Genomic DNA, 22,901 nt, shown 5'->3' on the forward strand with positions numbered 1-22,901 from the left:
AGGGTTGAGATCTGACAAGGAGATCACGACTTGGAGAGCGGTTCTGCAGAAGTGGTGGTGTGGGGTGGAAAAGGGGGTGGGTGTGTAGGAGGTAGAAACGAGGTGTAGGTGTTTGCGGGGAGGTTCAGGGGTGAAAGTGAGAAGAGTGAATTGGTCACAGCTAGGCAGATCAGGAGACGCTCCAGAGAACAGACGGAGAGCGTGTCTGCACATCCCGTCAGAGCCGGAGTCACAAGGACTGCAGAGAGAGGGTTGTATGTGCTGTTCCGTTTTTTAACACCATCATCTCAGAATTTAAATTTTGTGTAACTTCTGTGCCACCTCCTGTTTCTCTCAGATTGAGAATCGGACCAAATGGAAGCAAATGTGTAGGTCTAGTCATGACATTTGAGGGGCTCTTGCACAAGGAGAGAGTAAATGTGACCAGTTTTTGATTTATTATTCTAACAGATGTCAAAAGTTAAATCTTTTAAATGTACAGGACCATTTGCAACCGTGAATAACAGTTTTTTCTTCTTTTTGATTAAACTGATAGGACGGCTAATGGTTTGCCTTCATTTTTGTAAAGTATTTCATTAAGAAAAGATAATAGACTCCTAATATCAGAAGTGTTAAAATAATAGTGTGTTTAAATTTGGGAGGCGGGGGTTGATTTTTAGCTTCAGACTGCTCAGTTTTGGTGGTAAGGCATAATAGTTAAAGTGTCAACTGACACAAGGGGCGAGTGGGCAGGTTCCAGCTTAAGCCTGACATGTCCCCTTCTGTGGGACGGGTCTGAAGACCGTGGAAGGCCTCAGCACTGTCATCTCTGGTGACCTTTACCATGTCATATATCAAACATTAAAAATGCACCTAGGTCCCATGTGAAATTAACTTATGCAAAACTGTGGGTTAAGCTTCATTTGACTAGTTGTAGACAGATGTTTATTGACTTTGATTTTACGATTTTCTTTTCCTGTTTTGCATTCAATATTATTTTCCAGGTCTTGAACGTTTTCATGGGCCCTTGAGAAGCTCATTAGCCCTAGGGACTGTGCTGATGGTGCCTAAGGGACGAGACAACCCCGCTCTGTGGATGTCTAGGCGTGTCTGGCTGGGGTGGACTTGCAGGAGTCTGTTGTAGGCACCGGGCTGCCTTCTGCGAAACTCTATCCTCGGGGGAGCTGAAGTAACTTTCAGTTAGGGCTTTTTTTGTTGTAAGGAGCAGAGATTCATTCAGACCGTTTTAAGAAATGGGATGTGGTGTAAGGCTGTACGTGGACCAGAAAACTATGGGGAACTGAGGCAGCTCAGAGATAAGCCACAGTCTTTCCCGTGGACAGTGGGTCTCGCAAGGCGTTTCTCTTCATGTCTTTCTCCTCTTGCCGCCATCTGGTTTATTCTTTTTTCCTACTGCGCCTTTCTTTTCTCTCCCTTACTTAGATTCTGCCTGCTCATGAGCTCTCCACTTCCTTTGTACATCATAATCTTTTAGCTTCATCTCTCACCTCATTCTCAATATTGTTTAGATTCCTTAGAGAGAGAGATTGGGAATCTGACTTGGTTGTTGCTTTTATTGTTGTTCCAGGCCCCATCCAAGGTCACTGTTAAGCTCTTGGGTCAGGTGTCTGCACTTGGTCTGATAAGCTGTAGTGAGGTGGGTTGGAATGGTCATGTGGTCCATGGCAGCCTGGGCCTACCCTTAAAGCTGAGGCAGTTCCCTTAGTAGGGTTTGCAGGCTTGTAGGCACCATGATTGGCATGTGTAGTTCAGTAAAGAAAAATAAAACCTGGCTTACTGTCAAAACCATTTGAAATTCTTCCAAATGTATTCCTGCCCTTTAAAGTTTATCCTATTAACAGCCTTCATTCTAAGTCAACTCTTTGTTCAACCCATAGAGAAACTAAAATTGCTGAATGTATTGACAGCATTTTCACTTTTCCATTTTCTTCCTATTTTATTTGGTTTCTGACAGTGCAGGGTCAGAGTAGTCTGTAGGATTCTGTTTCTCCTGTTAGTGATTTCTGCTGAAAATGAGACAGTTCCTTCAGAGAGCTGTTAGCAAAGGGGGGTAATACTAACCTCATGTCACTCAGATATTTCCTTTCCCCCAAAGTTCTGGGGAGCTGTATGGACTTACAGTAATTTAGCACCATCCCCAGATTCACCAAATTTAGAATGACTTAATGTCCCATCTGAATTGAATGTTAACATGGCAGCAGTTCGATACCTAAGTCCCTTAATATGTCATCAAACTTGCCAAGGAAAAGTAATGTTCCCCAAACTTTACAATAGATCTTGATATCGATACCCAAACTATGCCTAGCAGTTATAGAATATAGCAGAGGGGGAGGGAGTAGATGGAATAGATTAAATAATGATACTGACAGCTAATCTTTGCTAAGCCCGTAAAGTATTCCAGGCACTATTATAAGTACTTCCCCATGCATTAACTTATTTAATCCTTCAGTACCTTATAAGGTTACCTTACACAGTCGGGTGCCTTTATCATCTCCATTAACCCCACTCTTGACCTCTCAGGTGAAAGTTACACAGCTAGGATGTGGTAAAGCTATTCAGCTGTGCTCCTTCAGCCTCCTCTTGACTGAAAAGGAAGTGAAGAAAACAGTACTGATTCTAGACTGGAGGATTCCAGGCGATGTGAGTCAGTTATCCAGTATCCAATACCTGTGAACCTAAAACTCAGTGTGGTAAAGTTCCTATCAAGAGGTGAATTTGATACTAGGGTTCCTGTATCTTGGAGCAAAGTTGTACAGGCTGCCTGGATTTTCCTTTCTAGGGTTTCTCAGGTTTTCTCATCCCCTCCTTGGCCTACATGCCTTGAATCCCATATATTTTTATAAATCCCAAATGTAAGTGGGTCTGCCTGTCTTCTGAGCTGGAACCCTTCACTTATAATAGCCAGTTCTTCAGAAAACTTTGTGATCCTAAATTCTCCAGAATACAAACCTTCTCCTTCTCTCTCTGCATTTCTCCAACCCAGCAGGATCCTAAGGCTTTTGTAGCCCTTCAGCCGCTGTGGGCCCTGCCTCTGCCTCATCTGCTGGAATGTCTTCGGTGTTTTGACTCTGTCACTGTGGTAAGTTTCCATTCGTTTCACCATTTTTCCTAGATGGTGTATCCCTCTCAAGTGTTTCTAAACCGAAGCTGTCTCTGGAGTTTTTTCTAAGCGTGTGCTCTTTGGGGCTCAGTGAGGAGGAAAATCTCCCTGTTTCATGGTTTTCCTTGAACTCTTGCCTTTATCTGGCTTGGAGTTCCCTAGACCTTGGACAGCCTTCCTTAACTCTAGAGACAGCAGAAGCATCTTTGTCCTGTCTGGAGCTCTTCTCATTCCTCTGGAGTTTGAATTTCTTCTTTTCATGTAAACCGTTGGTTACGAAGGCTTCACTCTGCCTGTGCCATCCTCCTCTGCTATCTTGGAGGCCTTCTGGACCAGAAACCTGGTTTCTGACCTCATGCCATCCTCTGTTTCCCATTGTTTCTGTCTTCACTGAGGTATCAAAACTTGTTTTTAAGCTGAGTTTGTTACTCCATAAATTTCTGGTGATTTTTCCCAAAGCCTGAACAATAGCTATCTCTTTAATATGAGTTCCTGACAGTATTCTTCCCTGGGGAGTATGGTGTTACGTCAGTCTCTGTGCAGACTTGATTCTGAGAGCCATCGTGTTTCCAGCACAAGCATTTTTTGCGTGTGTGAGGAAGATTAGCCCTGAGCCAACATCCGTTGCCAATCCTCCTCTTTTTGCTGAGGAAGATTGGCCCTGGGCTAACATCCGTGCCCATCTTCCTCTACTTTATACATGGGATGCCACCACAGCATGGTTTGATGAGGGGCACGTAGGTCCATGCCTGGGATCCGAACCTGCGAACCCCGGGCCCCCAAAGCGGAGCATGTGAACGCAACCACTACGCCACCGGGCCAGCCCCCCGCACAAGCATTTGTTTCTTTCCTTTTCTTTTGAGCCTTTGGATTTGCAGTCATTTTTTAGTGATTTTTTTCCCTCTTCAGCTCAACTCAGGAAGACATTTATCTCACATAGGACAGGTATTGGTTCATCTTTATTTGCTCATTGCTAAAATCCAGAATACTTTAGTGGGACATGCATTCTGGATCTCTGTGATTCACGTGCACAATAAGATTTGACGTTATATCTGGGCATAGCTGGGAAGCAAGAGAAAGAAGAACCCTGTCTCGGAAACTGTTGGCCTCAGAGGGGCATGCAGCTTCTCGTCCTTTCCCTCCGCTGCCAAAAGTCGACTTCTCAGCTTCTGGGCTTCTCCTTCCCTGACTTCACTTCCCCACTCCGTGAGGAGAATTGGCTTGGGGAGAGAAAGGACATTTTAGTGGCCTCTGTCCGAGTGGGTCTAGTTACTGTGCCCAGTGAGAAGATTAAACCCACAAGGATGTATGGTATCCTTTCTCTTTCCTGACTCTTCGTGGCCAGAGTGGGAAGGCTGGACCTGGATGGAAAGGGCCTGACTAGCTCTCCCTTTTCTCTCTTCCCCAAGTGCTGGATTGATTTCCAGGTGACTGCCCTGTTTGGAAATATGGGGCAAGAATCATTTGGCATAGTAGCAAATGTTCTCTCTTCTCTGTCTCTTTCTGGCTCCATTCCGTGCTAACTTGGGTACCCTTGGCTGGCCTTCTTTATTATGGGTAGTAAGACCTCAGATATGGGCCTAGAATTTCATGAATTTGTGTTCATGCTGATACTTTGGTCTCAAGCTCAAGGTTCCCACTAATAGAGTGAAACGGAGTTCTCCCTGTGATCCAGCCTAGCTTATGGAAGGCCGCATTGGGAATTGGATTCACATGCCTAGCTAATTAATAAAGCGTTCGTGTGTTTTGCATTTCTGGTTCAGTCCTGTGCAGGTTTCCACCTGGAGTACCTAGAGGTGAGGGGTGTCTGCTGAGACCACTAGCCACATTTGAGATTATTCTTCAGTAGCATTCCCCAAATTATGGCTGACCACCCACCGATGCCGTTGCTGCTGAGTCAGAGCCTGCGTGCTGAAGCTCTGTGGACTCTGTTGTAACCATTCCCTGGCCCTTTTTGAGAGTAGGGTGGTGATGAATCTCTGTCCATGCTAATCCTGAATTCTGATAACCTGATCTTATCCAATTTTAGGATTATCGTTCTCTCTGTGGGATTCTTTGGCTATAAGAAGTCAGCTGGCTCTTGTACTTTGCTTCCTCAGTGAGCCTCCTCCACAAATCTGTCTCCCCTGTATGTGCTTACTTTGGTTGACCAAACAATACACGTTATGAGTTGTGACCCAGGCACAAAAATTGCCAGATTCTGAGATATCTAAAATAATCAAATTCATAGAAACAGAGAGTAGAAGGGTGGTTACTAGGAGTTGGGGAAGAGGGAAAGGGGAGATGTTCAGTGGGTACAGAGTTTCAGTTTTGCAAGATGAAGTTCTGGAGATCTTTTTCACAATGATGTCAATATACTTAATACTACTGAAGTGTACACTTAAAAATGGTTTAGATGGTAAATTTTGTGTTATATATGTTTTTTACCACAAAAAAAATGCATTTAAAAAAACAGGCAGAATCCCAAATCCCTAATTTTTTGACCTGCCAACTACTGTGACACTCCCTCTTACAGTGTCACTGAGGACAATCCTGCTAAATATCCACTTTTTATTCTGCCGTGGTCTCCAGGGCCTGGTCTGATTTTTTTTCCTGTAGTGAGCTAGGCTGGGCCCCTGTGGCCTTCAGACATTTCTTTTGCCTCTACCTTAGGGTGGCTTGAACTTTCTAGTCTGTTCCTTTCTCTCTTAGGCCCAAGCGTGGATTTTGTCCCTCTTAGTGCTGCAACAGTGGAAGGAGGAAGCAGGTTTAATAAATGAGAGTCATGCTCGCTGTGCGTTAGAGCTCCTCTGACCTCAGTCTTCTGTGCTTGCTTTCACATTCCTGCCCCCACCGCTCCTGCCTGCCCTTGCGGCAGGAGGAGTCCCTGGCCCAGTTGTGAAAGACTGGGCCCTTGAGGAAGACAGATCCAATAGAGTCAGCCAAAGGGCAGGACAGGAAAGGCATATTCTGCAGGCAAGAGTAAATTTTCTTGCATTCTGTTGAACATACAGCACATTGCCTCTCTCTAGGTCTCCTAATTGTGTCCTGAAAAGATTTCCTTTTGTTTTCAGTCCCCTGTCAGTGCTCCTCCTTCCTGAGGATAGAATGAGTACTGAGGCATTTAACCCCTGCAGTTTGAGGGTGAGGGTGAGCACCTGCATGGCTAACAGTGTGTCTCCATCTCATGGATGAGTAACCTGAGGCTGATGAGAACAAATAACCTCTGGTCACGTAACTATTTAGTGTCAGGTCAAGAGTCTGAACTTAGGACTTTTGACTGCAAGTCTAGTATTCTACCCACCAAATTATTATGGTTCTTAATGCTTATATATGTTACACATTGACTAGATAGATAAGATAAACTCGGGCTTTGTATGTGGTGTTCACAGAGGGGCCAGTGCCGAAGCAAATCATCTTCTGTCCCATGAGTCAGGCATTTCTGTGTGCAGTGTCGAGGAGCAGGAAGAAGGTGGTGTAGTCCAAACTGTGAGGAAGTGTCCCTGAAGTTAGATGTATTTTAAACTAATCCTCTGAATAGAGGGTCAAGAGGGAAAACTGCTGGGTAGAAACAGGGAGGTGCAGCAGAGAGACACGTAGGTACAGAAGCAGTGTTGGGCTTTGAACAGAGGAGGAATCCTAATTACAGAAGATAGATCATCAGGTCTCGGGAAGCCTCTGCCTGTGAAGTGACATTCTTGGCAAATGAATGAATGTGTCATGTGCTAATTAAAATAAAGGAAATAAGGAAACGCATAGTTATGTAGCCTCAACTATGCTGTGAGCACTCTGAGAGGTACTTTCACATTTATTATCTTTAATTATCACAGCAAAGTGTTGTAGACATTATCATCCTGATTTTTACAGATCAGCCACGATCACACAGCAAGTGGCAGAGCCAAGGCCTACACCCCACTGTGTCATTCCATAGGTCGTTTGTGTGGGAGGGCTTGGCTGAAGGAAAGCGGAGGAATGTATACCTATGTCATCCTTTATCGTCTTAGTAACACCTGCAGTTACCCTTCTCAGACTTCCTTCTCAGACTCAAGAAAACTTGGCATCACTCCCTGGATACTTTTTGTTGCTCTTCCCTGGACCTAATTTCAAAGTCTTTGTGGTAATTTCTAGTTAAAGGAAAATCAGACACGGCTTCTTTTGTCTTTTATCTTTTCAGTAGGAGTCCTTAGGCCAAGTCACCAGATGAGCAGTTGTCTCAAGGACAAAATGAAAGCAGCTCTCTTCCCCATAGCTCATTAGAGCCCAGAGCCCGAATCATTAGCCGTTGAACTTTGATAGGGGAGAGGTCAGGGAACCTAGAGCTTTTGGTGTGTAGGGTTTAAGGAAGTGTGGGCAGGAATAGGAGGTGGGGGGAGAGGAGGGGAGAAAGAAGTGAGGACCCCCACACCTGGGGCCCAAGTAGGAAAAGAGATCAAGGGTGGGGACGAGGTGGCCTCCCCAGGAGACACTGGGTGAGTGGCTGACGGAACTGTTGTCAGGGCTTCTTTTAGTGCTCAGGAGTCATAATGAATCAGTCTTTTCTAGCCAACTGGTGACAGGGAGGTGGAGAGGAAGGCACCAAAAGTGTCATAAAATCCTCTGCTGTCAGTAAAGCTGTCTTTAACAAAGTTTGACCTCATTCTAGAAGGAGAAGAGTAGACCCTGGCTGACATCATGAGTTTAGTTGGAGAATCCTGCTCAGAGTCAGAACCTCCTTTGACCAAGCTAAAAAGTTGGCCTCAATTCCCATGGAGAAATTATCCCTGTAAATGACTGAGACAAGAGATTATCAGGAGTATATTCAGGAAATGCTGCTTGCTCCTTGAGCACCAGGTAGGGGAGCATTTGAATACTGGTCAGGGCATGTTATGAAGATGCTCACAAAGGGCAGCCGGTGGCCAGAGACTGATGGACTATTTGAGGAGCCCTGTTTCGAGGTCATTCCACTTTCCAAAGTGCATGGTGCTCCAGTGACTAGGTGCAGTGCCTGAGTACCCGAACAGGCCTTCGGGAGAATAGAAATCTGGAATATGTTCTGAGGCTGGGCCTTCTGTAGAGGGATCTGTCCCCAAGAGATTTGGGTTCAGGAGGTAAAGGTGTGTGCTTGGGCCACTCTGAGGGTGACTCCCTCTCAGCTGTGACCCCATCCAGTTTCTCAGTACTGAAGTTAGCCCGGGAAGAGGAGGAAGCCTGTGTTCACTTCCTGAGTGAGAAGCACACCTCAGGGCCTTCCAGGGTGTTGTCAGCGAGAGCAGATGAAGAAGCGTGAGGAGTAGACTAGCTAGAGGCCTTAGTGGCTGCTTTAGAGTGTTTAGGGGAGCCAGGTGGACCCTTCTTCAGAGGCTTTCTGAGCACCAGCCACCAAGGCAAGAGGTCCAGGACTTTACGGTGTGGGGCTTCACTGTGACCTGTTACCATTGTGGTGGCCTAGGACCATGCAGAGGGACTGTAATGAGGAAAAACAGCTCTGTTCTCTGGAAGAGTGGGGCACTAGAAAAAGTGTGGGAAATATGAAGGGCAGATCTGGGACATGAACTTGCCCTGGGCAGCCAAAACGGGTATCTTCAGGCCACCAGTATCTTCTGTTCCAGGACCGGTGGTGATGGTAGAAGCAAAATAGAATGGGTTTGGCATTCCATGGTCCTAATCAGTAAGCTACAAGTGACTGCTCTAAGTCAGTTATTCTAAGACAAATAGCTGAGCAGAGAATGAGTGCATGGGGCCTGTGTAGCTTGAGTATCTAAGTCTTCCTACACCTTGTTATGTGTATTCTAGACTGGAATCTTCTGAAGGTGTAGTGGGGATTAGCGAGGAGGTGGATACTGCCTCTGCTGTGTGCCCACATCCCTGGGGCGCAGGGAGTGGTGGCCTTGAACAGAACAAAGAACCTCTTAGGCCTGCTCCTTGGCAGCATTTAGGCACCAGGGACTTAAACAGCCTTTCCATTTGTTTTCTGTTTGCCAAGGCCTGTAGAAAAAGGCTTAGCAGAGGTAGTACTTCCTTTGGAGTTGTACCGTTGCCAAATTAGTATCTGATTGAGTTGATTTCTGGGACTTCCTGATAATTTGTGAGGAGGAGGAGCTGCTAGCCCAGCTGGGAACCATGTTCCGTCTCCATGAACAGGGGCATCCATTATGTCTAGGGGGACAGTATAAGATGGAATCGCAAGGCTTTGGACCCAGAAATCAAGATCTGGCAGGAACGCATTAGGATTGCTGCCTCATGGGGCAATTTCTGAGTCCTTTATAGAACGTCTTTCTGGATGTAGAGTTATTTCTTGTAGTGTTCATCTTTTAGTCCTCTCATGTACAAAACTTGACTTCAGAATCATTTTTGAGGAATTTGGGGGGGCATTTTTCTTATATCCAGAATAATGATGGCTGATGATGGAAATTACTAACTACAAGTAAGTGGTCATCTTCTAGTTTGTTGACATACTTTCAAGCTTTAAAAAAAAAGGTGGATTTAAAATGGAATCTCTTTTTAGTCTCTGAATCTTTTTACGCTTTAAGAAATGGTATTAAGGACCTTGGAGAGCTTTCTGTTTATGTGGGTTACAGGCATTGATACCATAATAGAAATGAAAATTAAAATTTTACAAAAATATTTATTAACTAATTTATTTTAAAATGATAAACCCATTGCATGTTAACACAAATGACCTTTTTATGAAAAACAGCTATTTTTTAAAACAAAAAACATTCAGTAGGAAGAGTGGCAATATTTACATCTTGGCAAATGTCTTTAAATGTATGCAGCTTAGATAAAAGATGTCTGCTTCTCTGTTTAGTCTCTTGCAATATGTTGTTTTGGTTGAAGTAGATGAAAACATTGGCCTCACACAGATAATGTTGTTGGAAAAGGGATTTTAGTAGCCTTTTCAGATAATTGTGAGTTCATCTGGGACACGACACCGAAACTCGACAAGTGGTCGGTTCTTAAAGGTGAGTTGCAACATGCAATCTGAAATCCCGTTGGTGAACTTTTTGTAGTCTGGTGTATGGAAATGCATTGGTCTCGCTTGCACTTTGAATAGATCTTTTTCCCACGATTTTACTACCTCACACATTGGTTAGTTGGAAGGTATTGGTTCACTGAGTTACACAGATCTTGTAAATGTTCACACATTTCATTATATATAATAGCAGAAAACTCACGTTTGTTAGTATCACCGTCAGTCTCATGAGACAAGTCTTCAGGTATTGGGGAGCCGTAGAGCTCACGGGCGCCGACAGCTTTCCTAAATCCCAGTTTTCACTTGAGAGCTCGGATTTGACGACGGGCAACAAACACCATCCGTTGTTTCCTGTTGTCTCATGTGTCTGCACAGCACCCAAGGCTGCCCAGTGCCCAGTCGTTTTTTCACGTAAAAATGATGCTGTCAAAAGGAGGCTCACTGAGCTTGCCACTCAAACAGTTGCACGAGGGCTTTTCCTGAGGCGACCACTGCACTTTGGTATGTGGCTGGTACACTTCCCATTTTGACACACGGAATATGGTAAATATAAATGTAAACAATATTTTTATATACTTAATATAAATAAAAGGGTCTAGATTTAATAAAATTAATAATTTTTATTGCCTTTTCAGTGATATTCTTACATGAAACTTTTGTTGACTGAGTCCATGGACGTGAAGAACGAAGTTGACTGCTGTACTGTTCGGTGCCTCTGCCTTAGGATTTCGTGGGAGGGGCCTAAGGAGTTGCCACTTTTGTCAGCCAGTGCTTTTGTATCCTCAGTGCACGTGTCAACACAGTGAAAAAAGCAAGCAGCATCCTAGTATTATTTTGGAAATCATTCTGATCCTGTTTTGTAAGGGTTTTGGAACCTCCGAGAGCCTTTGGACCACATTTGAGAACTGCTGGTCTAGGACAATAGCTGGAAAGAACTGAGCTCACTTATTCTAAGAGGTTGGACAAGCAGTTCAGTATCCCATTCTCACAAGTTAGTTTTTTTACTTTTTGTTTTTGCAAGAGACTCAGCTTGTGGCTGTTGGACTGATTTCAGCCTGTTGACGTTGTGTTTGTGGGAATTTGAGTGCCTTTCAGGAGAGTGGGTGGGAAGGGCCCACCAGTCCCTGTTGTCTGGAGCCCAGCAGCTGCGCACGTTTATATTGCCTACCTGACCCTGCGGGCTCTTGACTCCCTGCCCTTGTGGGGCACGGTTTTGAGATGAACTGGGCTGGGTGTTAGGCTTGGGCATGTTGTATGAGGGCCCTTCAACCTGGAGTGAGTAAGGAAAACAGATGTGAAGGACATGTGTGGTAGACAGCTGTTAGAACAAACCTTTAACATTTCTGTGGATGGAAGGAAGGATAGCAGGGACAGCGTAGAAAGGAAATGGAAGAAAGAGGTGGATATCACAGCACACCCAGCTTATTCTGAGCTACGGACCTGGGTAAAAGAGGAATCTTGAGGGAAAAAAATTTCTTTGTCCTTTTATAGCCAGTATTTGTTCTTAGCATTTTCCCCAACTCAAGAAAGGGTCTAAATAAAACCTGAAACCATTTCATAAACCTCCCACTTGGATGATTATTCTTCAGCAAACACTTGAGTGTATCCTGTGAGACAGTCACAATGCTCTATGCCAGTGCCTCCGTGGTGAGCAAAAAGGACGCTGTTCCTGCCTTCACGGAGCTCATATCTCAGTGGACATTAATCAGCAGAGGTTATTATTAATTGATTGTGAGCAGCATGTTGAGAGTGAGGATCTAGACCAGAGGGCGCCCAGCTCATTTATTCAGGAACTGTTTCTCCTGGGGGCATAACTGGAGCGCTGAGGAGTGTCTGTCCTGGAGAAGGCAGTGGTGGGAATGTGCTGTCTGCACACCTGGGGGTCCCAGGAGGTGAGTCGTACAGGCCTGTTTTACAGGCGGGAGCTGGTGCTCAGGTAGTTCAGGAAATGGTCTGAGGCCACACCGTTGGCGATAGGAACAGGATCTGAGCAGCGATCTGTGGGCCGTGGTGGGTTTAATCACTGTTACAGTGCCAAAGCCTGTCTTCTGTGAGGAGAGTTATCAGTCAAGTAGGGGCTGTGAAAAAAGAACATTTTCAGGTTAAGGATGAGATGCTGATCAGGCGCTTGCCAAGAACCACACTTACCCTCTGGGTTGGTGCCTCACCAGCTTCACTGTGTGAGATTCTCAGAGTAGAATCCCCTGAGGATCTCGTCAAAATGCAGTTTCTGATGAAGCAGATGGGGGTGGGGCCTGGGTTTGCATTTCTGACCAGTGGCCAGGTGAGGATGGTGATGCTGGTCTCTGGATCCACCTTGAAATCAGGGTTCCAGAGCCAGTTTTCCTTTTCCACGTGCTCTGAATACAGGGTGTGAGTGTTAGTGCCAGTCACCGCGAAAGGGAGAGCGGAGCGGGTGGAGGTGGGTGATGGCTATGAAATCCTTGGTCAGTGAGGGTTGCCTGGGCGTCTGCAGCAGAGAAGGGCTCTGGCTGGCATGAGAAGGAGTTACAGAGTTGAGGGGAAGGTGGAGGAGCCTGGGGGCCGTGGGGGCCCTGCTGGTGGGAACTGCTTGAACGCCTGTTCTGCGTGCCGTCACTGGGATGTGAGTGCAGTCTGTTCTCTCATGTCCTCTCTGCATCTGTCTTCACTGTTCGGAGCAGGAGGAGAGGGCGTCTGGTTGGGTGGCCTTGGGTCTGTTCCCTCCCCTTGACTGCTAGGTGGTGACGGGTCTGGGGACGGGCTCTCACAGCGGGAGGATGGGGCACCTGATGTATCTGCGGCCGTCAGTGCTGAGAGGAGGGAACTAACCCCACCAGGAGCGGAGAGTGCGGTGGGGAGGGAATGGAAGCAGGGGGCTGAGACAGAGACCGCTGTTCACCAAGTCCCTAGAGCATCCTGCGGTGGACGGTGTACAGTCCCTATCAGGCAAATTGAGGAAAGAAAAACAGAGGGTGCTGATTGAGCCTGGGCTTAGGGATGGTCTTATTTCATTGTCACAACAGCCCTAAAGGAAGTAGAAGTGTTATTTCTCTTTTACATTTGAGGAAACGGAGTCTTAGGCGTAAATGACTTGCTTAAAGTCACACTGTTAGGGAGTGGAAGAGCTGCAAAGTGTGTGTTTTGCAATAAAACAAAAGTTGGCAGAAACTGCTGCTTCTTGGGGTAAAAGGTGGCTTTCAGTGGGCTGAGCACTTTCTATGGAGTGGTAGCAGCTGGGGAGAACATGTATGGACCCAGAGAGCTGGAGGTGCATAGAGAGTCAAGATGTCAGAGACAGAATGCGCTTGAGAACAGGTTGTTACATTGATGGAAGCTTTTCCTGGGTTTTGATGTGTGTATAGGAGTGGGATCTTTCTTTAAAATATTTTCCAGTGATCAGGACTTCTGGGTTAGACCAGAGCTGCTTCATGCTCTCAGCCCACTGGAGGGAATACAGTCTTAAGACTTCTATCAGGTGATTCTTTGACAGGGTTTATGACAATTTAGGGAGATGCTGAAATCACAGTTGCCGTGGGAAGGGAAGCGGCATGGACGCATGAGTAGAGTGTTTGTATGTGTGTGATGTGGGGCACCCCCCGTTTCAGGCCGTCACATACAAGCAGGCTTTGTTTCGAGAGTGCAGGAGTAGGCTGTGTCCCCTCACGGGCCGGGTGCTGAGGAGAGGCTCCTGCAGCCCACGGGCCGCGGCAGAAGCTACGTCCCAGTTATCAAACCTCCCCCAATTAAATTTTACCTCATTTCCAGATGGAACATTCTTTCACATTCCTGCCCACCCCCCTTTGATTTCAAACCTTAAAGTTTTATTCTAAGAAAGTGTCCTTTCCCATCATACATAAAACCATAATTTGGTAGAGCTAAGAGAGGTTTTAAGCTGTTCTTGAGGCCACCAAGCCCTTAATAGATAAATTTAAACTCAGGCTAAATTTAAACTCTGGTTGGTCTAGAGTGAATCCTGTGCTCACTCTCCTTCACCGTGCTGCCTGCCAGGTAAGTGTATACGTGTGTGTGGCTTTTTTGGTGGGAGGTGAAGACTATATATGCCATTTATGGATTTTTATTTCCTTTGGAAGTAGAAGCAAAGAGGAAAATATTGGAAAGGAAAGGAAAAATTAAGATTTTTTTCTATGAAATGTAGTCTCTTGAGTAAAAGTATATAAGTGAAATATGCAACTTATATTCTTTCTTCTAATGTGAGTTAAAGTGAAATGACTCCAGGTTTTTACAGAGTGAAAAGAGCTTGGGTGAAGTCTGAACATTCAGCATCCCCAAAGAATAAACAAGTATCCATGTGTGTACATAGGGCCCTGATGGGGATAAGTAGTGGGGAAGGTGTTACTGAAAGCATTCCACATCCTCCTTGTGTTACTTTCTAGGCCTAGTAGTTTCCTAAGCCATAGCTTCCTGTGCCTGTAACAGCGTGCTACGAACTGGGTAGCTAAAAACAACAGAAATTTATTCTCTCACCATTCTGGAGGCCAGAAGTCTGAAGTCAAGGTGTCAGCAGGGCCACGCGCCCTCTGAAGGCTCTAGGGAAGAATCCTTTGTCTCTTCTAGCTTCTAGTGGTTGCTGGCAATCCTTGGCGTTCCTTAGCTTGTAGACACATCTCTCCAGTCTCTGCCTCCGTCTCCACACTGTGTGTGTGTGTCTGAATTTCTCTTTCTTTTCTTTCATAAAACAAACACCAGTCATTGGATTTAGAGCCCACCCTAATCCAGTATGACCTCATCTTAACTAATTTCATCTGCAAAGACCCTGTTTCCAAACAAGGTCACATCCGGGGGTTCCAAGTGGTAATGAACTTTTGGGAGACACTGTTCAGCCCAGTACACTTTCTTCTGCAAAGCTCCAGCTAACCCAGGCTGACGCTGATGAGTTCCTGCCCGTATGAGCATCAGCACTTGGTACTGCACTTAGAAGATGGGGACTCGGCTGTGGATTATTACTGGGCTACAGCGGGAGGGGGACTCAGAGACGGTGTGGGTTTCTGAGGAAAAAACCATGCATTGAGTGGAGCGAGGACTTAAGTTAAATCCTTTACCAAGTTTTTGGAAACTGCCTCGGGTAGGGCGCGCTGGAGCTGAAGAGAATGTCCCTGTTCCAGAAACTGAGCCAGCGTTTCCGGGAGGAGTACCGAGTCAGATCCCCTCCTCCTAGAAATGCAGCTGCATGCCAGCCCGCTCAGGAGCTGATTTCCTCGTGGAACTTGGTTTTCTAACCCTGCCAGGGGCCTTGACGTACTTCTCCCCCTCATGCGTGTATGGGCCCATCCTTCCGTCACTCTTAGGAACCTGTGGCAGTCTCATGCTGTCCTGTTTTGCATGAGATAGAGTCCTAGCTCTGTAGGAAGACCTGTCAATCTTTATTAGTCTTTGTAGGAAGACCACCCCTCACAGGTGTCTTGCAACTGTAACAGTAGTGTTTTCTCAAGAATAAGTGCTAAAAAAAGTTCTTAGCACTTAAAGTGTTCCTGCTGTTTACAGGACCCTGTTGACGTATGACCCCTGCTTTTGTGCCACCTTCTGCCTTGTACATGCTCAGCTTCTGCTTCCCAGGCTTTGTCATCCTGATCATCTCTCAACACCTGCGGTCCGTAGGCTGGCACCCTCTGCCCTCCTGCTCTTCGTGGCTGACTCAGTTCATCCTTTGGGTTTAAAAGTAGAGTCTACTGGAATCCTCCCTTGTCATGCCGAGACTCATTAGGATGTCCCTTGTTGGTGCAGCTGTGTCCCCAGGTGCATGCCTCTGTCACAGCACCACTTACACAATGCTGGGTCTGGCGCCTCGCCCCTGAGCCTGCAAACCACATGGGTGCGGAAGCCGTGGCTCCTGTGTCCATCATAGGGTCCTCCAGAGCTTGCTCACTGCCCAACAAACACTGGGTGCTAAATAAATGTGTGTGGCATGTATGCCTTTACACATGCGTGCTCTGACCCTGCGTCTAAGAGTTCAGCTTCCAGGACTGTCCCATCGGTTACACCTTCTTCTAGGCCTGCTTCCAGGTGGGCCAGATCCTCAGAGTGTCACTTACATATCAAACACGAATCAGCGTGGCATGAACCAACATGTATTAGGGGAACTGGGAACACAGCACTCATCCTATAAAACCCTTTCCAGTGGTTAAGGGACCTAGAAGTTGGTTTGGATTCTTTATGTTTCACAGTTGCTAGCCTGGTGCATCTTTGTCTGAGCTAAGGCACTTGGATCATCTTTGTTTGAGAATCTTCTCTCGAACCATGAGACAGTTGCCTGCCCTGCACGTGTGGGGAAGATTAATCCCCTGGCTACTTCAACCCATGGCAGGTGGTGGTGGAGATTTTTGGTTGAGGGTGGGGGCACAGACATATCTTTGTCCCTTTCTTTTTCATTTTTATCTTTCCCAGAAAGTGTGCCCTTATCCCTTTGAATGACAAAACTATAAACCACGTGTTCTGACAGACCTGGTTCTGGATAAGAAGTTAGTTTGAACTCTGTTGAAATAGATTTAACTGACACATTAAAGCATCTGCTACGGTTGAGTGGGATTATTGATACTTAATGCGTTATAGGAAGTCCTGTAGCCATAATGCTGTAGGAAGGCCTGCAGGGCTTTATAAGTTTCTTACAGTCAGAGCCATTGTGTTTCAAAAAACAAAAAAAGAGATAATGTTCACTTGACTTTTATGACAAAGTAATTGTGTAGTTATTTTCAAATGACTAGATTTTCTGAGCCAGCAGTCCGAATTTCAGATAATGTTTTCAAGATAAAGAAAAGCTAGGTTGAGACACCCAGAGAGGAGTGGTGTGGGATGACTGAGGCAGGATCACCGACACTCTTCCGTTGTAAAAGGAGGGGGAAGAGCTGGAATTGTGCGGTGTGGGGACCTTCATAGTTTGGTGGCAGGACGTTGAGGGAGTTCTCTGAGGAGTTCTGCCCTCTCTGTGAGGACTCTGTGTGGCCGCGTGCTGGAGTGAGAGGAGAGACATGAGTTGGAGGTAGAGGGACAGTGGGGAAGGGGTCACGTGGGCATTCCCGGCAGCCGGAAGGCCCACTTGAAGTCGGTGACTGTGAACACCTTGGCAGTGTTTTGATTTTCTTTGTCAGCATGCAAGGGCAGAAGTTTGGCTTGGAATAGATGATGACTTCTTGCGGTAGACAGCCCCTGTGTCCTCTGATCATCCCATCTGGCAGAAAATCAGTCCTGCAGAAACACAGCCGACCGCATTACTCAGCAGCATCTGAGTGACAGCCCTGTGGGACAAACCTGTGACCACCCTCCACGCTCTGGCGCCTTCTCCGTTTCTCTGGTCACTCCACTCTCCCACTCTACACACAACCGTTTCAGACCCTCTGCGCTCCTCAAGCCACCGAGACCCCGCCTTGACCTCTCCTTCTCGGCAGGTGACCTTGTTTCCTGGTTCACTGAGGACGAGAAGACGGCAGCTCTGTCAGCTTCCCACCCAACACACACACCACTTGCTGCCTCCCCTCTCCCAGTAGATGGCTGACCCTCCTCTCTAAGGCTGACCCTCTGCTGGGCTTTGGGGCCTGTCTCCATGGGCCTTTTCCATTATTTCTTTTCTCTCTCATAGTTTGTTTTTCCCTCTCACTGGAATTCTTCCCATTTTTTTTCTTTCCTGAACTTTTCCTTGAAGTATAACATACAGACAGATTCACAAATCACAGGGGTACAGCATGAAGAATGTTCACAGCTGTGAGATAACCACACCTGTGTAAACCAGTGCCCAGCTTAAGAAACCACATGACCAGGACCCCCGAAATCCCCCTCATGCTCCTTTCCAGTCATAGCTCCTCTGCCCTCTCCAGGAGCAGAGGTTAGTTTTGCCTGTTGTGAACTTTATGTACTGCAGTCATACAGTGAGTTCTCCTGTGCTGGCTTCTTTCAGACTCAGTCGTTCAGTGTTGGATTTTCATACAGCTCAGTCCCAGGGTCCTCTTCGCTTCCCACCTGAGACTTTCTCCCTGGGGTCTGATTCCAGCGCCCACTTCAGTTACCATCTGAATGCTAGTGGCTCACAAATCTGTGTCTTACAAAGTCCTGACGTCTTGTCTCAGTGCCAGTTCCTTTTATCCAGCTGCTGTCCTTGACGCCTGCTGGTGGACATCGCAGAAGTCTAAAATCGAAATCTGTTCTTAGGCCCCAGACCTTGGTCTTTCCTAGAGTTTCCTGTCTTAATGAGTGGCTCCAGCTCCGTGCAGTTCTTCAAACAAAAATCCTTGGAGGCATCCTTGACGTTTCCTTTTCCCTCACCCATTGTGTTCAGTCCAGCACCAGGTCTGATTGGTTTCTCTCCTAAATATGCCTTAAAACCATTCACTTTTTGGGCTGGCCCTGGTGGCCTAGTGGTTAATTTAAGCATGCTCCGCTTTGGCAGCCCAGGTTTGGTTCCTGGGTGTGGGCCTACACCACTCGTCTTGCAGTGGCCATGCTGTGGTGGCTCACATACAGAAAGAGGAAGACTGGCCGTGTATGTTAGCTCAGGGCGAATCTTCCTCAGTAAAACAAAACAAAACAAAACCATTCACTTTTTTCCATTTACACACTGCTTAGTTCGGTTATCATCCTTTCTAGCCCAGACTACTGAGATGATCCCCCAACATGTTTACCCCCAAATACTCTTGCTTTCCACCCATCTGTTAAATGTACCTTAGCTACAGTTTTCTATTAAAAATGCAAGTCTGTTCCCACCTTAAAACAAAAACTAAGCCCGTAAGTGGCTTTCCGTTGCACTCAGGATAAAGATCAAGATCCTTACCTCCTGCTGCGCTGTCTCCTCTGTGCTCCTCAGCGCTCCCTGTGCTGCAGCCACACTGGCACTTTTCACTTCTCAGACCTACACTTACTCTCTCTGACCACAACCTTAGTGTGTGCTCTTCCCTCGGGTCCAATGTCTCTTTTTCACTTTGCAGATTCCTCCTGTAGATCTGAGCTCAGCTCGCACTTCTTCGAGGAGTCTTCCCTGACCCTCCTGATGAGCTCAGCCCCCACTTCCATGTCTGCCAGAGGCTCCCAAAGCACCGCCCAGGGCTGCTTTGTCGCACTGAACATAGTTTTACCTTTCTTCGTGGACATTTTTGATGAATGTCTGCCTCCCCACCAGACTATGAATTCCACGAGGGAAGGGCTGGGTGTATTGCTGCTGACTGTTGCAGGCGCAGTGGCTGACACAGGCACTCGAGAGACGTTTGTTGCTTGAATGACCTGTGGAAGACCGAGAGATGGAGGAGTTTTAGAGGTCCAGTAAATTCACTAATTCTCTGCCATTCCTGCTGCTCGAGGAGCTTACACTCAAGAAGCAGGGAGAAGGAGGCAGCGAGCAAGGAAACACACGCATAAATACACAGAGTGATTCGGGCAGGCAGAGGTAATGTGCTGTGACGAGGACAGAGCAGAGTGGTGAGCTGAGAGAGGTGAATCAGCTGAAACTGGTTAATTGAGGCGCTGCTCTCTGGCGGGGAGGGGAGCCTGGCGCTGAGACCTGCGTGTGGAGAGAACTCGAGCTCTCAGTGGTCAGGAGGCAGCGTGGGCGGGGAGGTGTTTGAGGTGCTGCGGGGAGCACGCCTGGCTGGTTTGAGGACGAGAAAGGAGATGAGTGAGGTGCTGTGTAGTGTACAGGAGAGTGTAGGGGTGAGAGTGGACAGAGCCAGCGGCCGGCCCGTGTCCAGCATGTGCACCAGCCAGAGGAGGGTGCATTTTAAAGAGCGGTGGAAGGTTTAAGCAGGGGAGCGGCATTATTTTCTTTATGACTTTAAGAGATGAGGCTGACTCGTGGAGGCCAGATTGTGGCGGAGTGAGAGTGACGCCGAGAGACGGCTGGCGGAGAAGCGTGGGGACAGTCGGGCTTGGCCAGGGGTGGCTGTAGTGGCGTGGGGGGACAGGTGAGGGTGGGGTGTGCTGTGGCGATGTGGATACATGGGGGTGAGGGGAGAGGAAGGCCAGCCCATCTGGGTAGACGTTAGTGCAGCTTACTGAGACGGGGAAGAGTGAGCAAGGAACACATGAGGGCAATTCGGGTTTGGAAACGTTGTTTGTGATGCCTTGGGCAAACACTGGAGCAGTCCTGGGCTGGAGATAAAACTTGGGAGCCGACATCAGGATGGCACTGTAGGCCATGTGACTGGGTGAGAGTACTTGGAGAGAGGATACAGACTCGGAAGAGAAGGGGGTCCCTGGTGGGAGCCCTGGAGCACCCCAACATTTAGAAGTCGAGCAGAGGAGGAGTCGTCTCCAGTAAAAAAAACGAGGAGTGGCTAGTGAGGTAGAAGGACAGCTGGTGAGGGGGACCGTGCAGGCCAAGGAGAGAGAGTGTGTCACGTGGTCCCATCAAGTAGACAAGGACGGTGCCCTTTGGGTTTGGCACTGTGGAGGTCATGACGGCCTGGATAAGAGCAGTTTTCAGTGGGACACAGAGGCAGAAACCTGATTGAGAGAATGTAAGGCGTGACGCTCTTGAGAAGTTTTGCTGTGAAGGGGAGCAGATATTTTGGCTGAGAGCTGGGGTGGGACAATGGGATCCGAAGAAGTTTGTTTCAGGAAGGGAGATACTAGAACACATTTGTATGGGAATGGACCTATAGATAGACAAAACTGATGAAGACAAAGAAAGTATCGTTGCAGGATTTGATTTTGAGAAGGTCACAGGAAATGCTGACTGTGCCCAGGTGGAGGGGCTGGCCCTGGGGAGGAGCAGGGCACTTACCTGGAGGAGGAGGGAGAGGAGCAGCAGGGTGGCAGAGGCGTGGGCGTAGATGCTGATAGCTGAGGGGATAGATTACTGAGGGAGAGAGAGGAGATGGCCAAATGATTGCTTCTGTTTTCTTAATAAATTGTCTGGGCAGGGTATCAGCCCACAAGGGAGGGAGGTGAAGGGACTGTAGAAGATTTGAGGAGAAAAGAGAAGTATGAAGTAGTAATTTAAAATATTGGAACAGTGTGTGTACTGAAGATTCTCAGAAGAATCTAGGGGGGCCTGGAGCCCGTTTGAGATTTGTGATCGTGAGTTAATAAAGCTCGTGAGTTAATAAAGCCTGGCATTATGCAGCTGCTCGGGTGCCTGTGTGGGTAGGTGGAGACTTGGGTTAAAATAAGGCTGGGGTGTTACTAAGACAGTGTGACAGAGGGAGAAAGACACAAGAGAGTTGACAGTGAATGCAAGAGAGACGTTCTTGTAATGGATGGAAGAGGACCGAGCAGGATGACAGAGAACAAATGATAAGGTTAATGGTCGTGAGTCTGCGGGCGAAGAATTGCTGGAATCCGTTAGCTAGAAGGGGAGGAAGCACAAAGTGGTCAGAAGATGGGTTACTTGAACAGATTTTGGAGATGGTGGTGCAGTAATTGGTGATGACAAAGCCAAGGGATGACCATGGAAATGGTGATGGCGGAGGGGAGGGGCGGAGAGAGTGAGTGGAGGGCGGGGCCGCAGAATCAGCCAGAGAAGGACACCAGGGAGTAAAGACAGACAGGATCTGACTAGTGGGATTAAAAGAGATTAAAAGAAGGCTCGAGGTCCTGTGGGAGCAAAGGAAAGGTTCAGGCAGATTAGCGGAGTCAGAAAGCTGGACAAACAGGGTGTTTTGGTCAAAGGATGATCGAGTTTCACTCAAGGTAGATAAATTGCCAGCAAGCTTGTAAGTTAACGTTCTTGCTGTCCCTGTGTAGTGACGTGCCTGGGTTTGCATGGTTAGTGCTGTCAATGGAGGCACAGTTTAGGTAGCTCTAATTTAGAATGCTGTTGTATATCTTTCTTATGGCTTAAGATCTTCATTACAGGGATCTGGTAAGCAAAGGCTTATTGGTTTTCTTTCTTTTTGTTAGGGAAAATTTCAGATAAACTCAAAAGTAGAGGAAATTTAAAAATGTACCCCCGTGTACCCATCACCCAGGTTTAAAACCCATCTGCTTTCTGTTGTTGTTGTTTCATGTACCCTCTACGTTTGTGTTCGCATGAGAAGCCAGTTTTATGACTTGCCTTAGGTTTCGTGGGCGACTCCATGTCACATATTGGGTGTTAGCGGTCTCACCAGTAATGTGAGCTCTTGTGCAGCCAACATTTCTAAAAGGAGATAAATACATAAAACAAATGTCTAACCTTGAGTTTCCAAAGCCTGCTCCTTCATATTTTGACTGACTAATAGCATATAAAACATGTTTTGTGTGTGATAGGCCAGGACATCTACATTATCCTGATGATATAAAAAGAAAACAGATGGAAAATAGTGTTAGGTGACATACTTGCCTGATGTTCCAAGACTAAGTGGGAATATTTTTAAATCCGTTGCGTTCCCTTTCCATTCCTTTGGTTGAACTTCATCCATGCAGCATCTGCCCTTCGTCTTATATTCCCCTGTCTTTGGAAAGGCATCGCTGTCCTGTCTCCACGCCAGACCTTCTGCGTTACCTGCCCCCACCTCTCTCTATCGTCAGGTGCCAACAAAACATGGTCCTGCCTTTCCCCGGAACTGGTCCCCGCTCCACTAGCATGCCGTCTGCAAGCCTGTTTCTTCACAGGTCTGGGTGTCAGGTCTTAGTTGCTCTGGGACGGTTTTCTCTCCTTCAGTCCCTGGTGACGGTTGCGGGTCCAGGTGCCTGTGTAGTTCTTGTGTAGTTCTCTGTAGTCTTGTTCAGAAGAGTGCAGATGAGGCGCTCGGCCGCTCTGCTCAGCAGCAGCTGGCTGCACGCGTGTGTGCAGAGTCTGACATCGAGGCTTTTGGCTGCTGATTCCTTTAGGAGTGTAGCTGGATGTTTCTCTCCTGCTGGATCAGGGTGATTAGTCTTGATTTCATATCCAGCCTGTAGCGAGTATAATCCAGAGCAGAGTCAGCTTTCTGAAACGTCGGTCACAGTTTCCCGACCTCCACCCCCGTG

At 47.1% G+C, this 22,901-nt stretch overlaps 1 protein-coding gene across 4 annotated transcripts in view; it reads left to right on the top strand.

The window, feature by feature from the left end:
* The window catches only part of ZNF664 (zinc finger protein 664), a 42,970-nt gene that overhangs the window by 11,886 nt on the left and 8,183 nt on the right, over positions 1-22,901 (top strand). For 2 of the 4 annotated variants that reach the window (XM_087423428.1, XM_087423430.1), the window contains exon 3: positions 2,987-3,079. The exons of 1 other annotated variant lie outside the window; for it this stretch is intronic. The gene's annotated coding sequence lies outside the window, so the exon portion shown is untranslated. Of the gene's footprint in view, positions 1-2,983; positions 3,080-22,901 lie in introns of all 4 variants that reach the window. One more of the 4 variants, XM_087423429.1, reaches the window with a different exon arrangement.

The sequence above is a fragment of the Ceratotherium simum genome, chromosome 35 (genome assembly GCF_057802395.1).
Source record: "Ceratotherium simum simum isolate JZ-2026a chromosome 35, ASM5780239v1, whole genome shotgun sequence".
Taxonomy (NCBI): domain Eukaryota; kingdom Metazoa; phylum Chordata; class Mammalia; order Perissodactyla; family Rhinocerotidae; genus Ceratotherium; species Ceratotherium simum.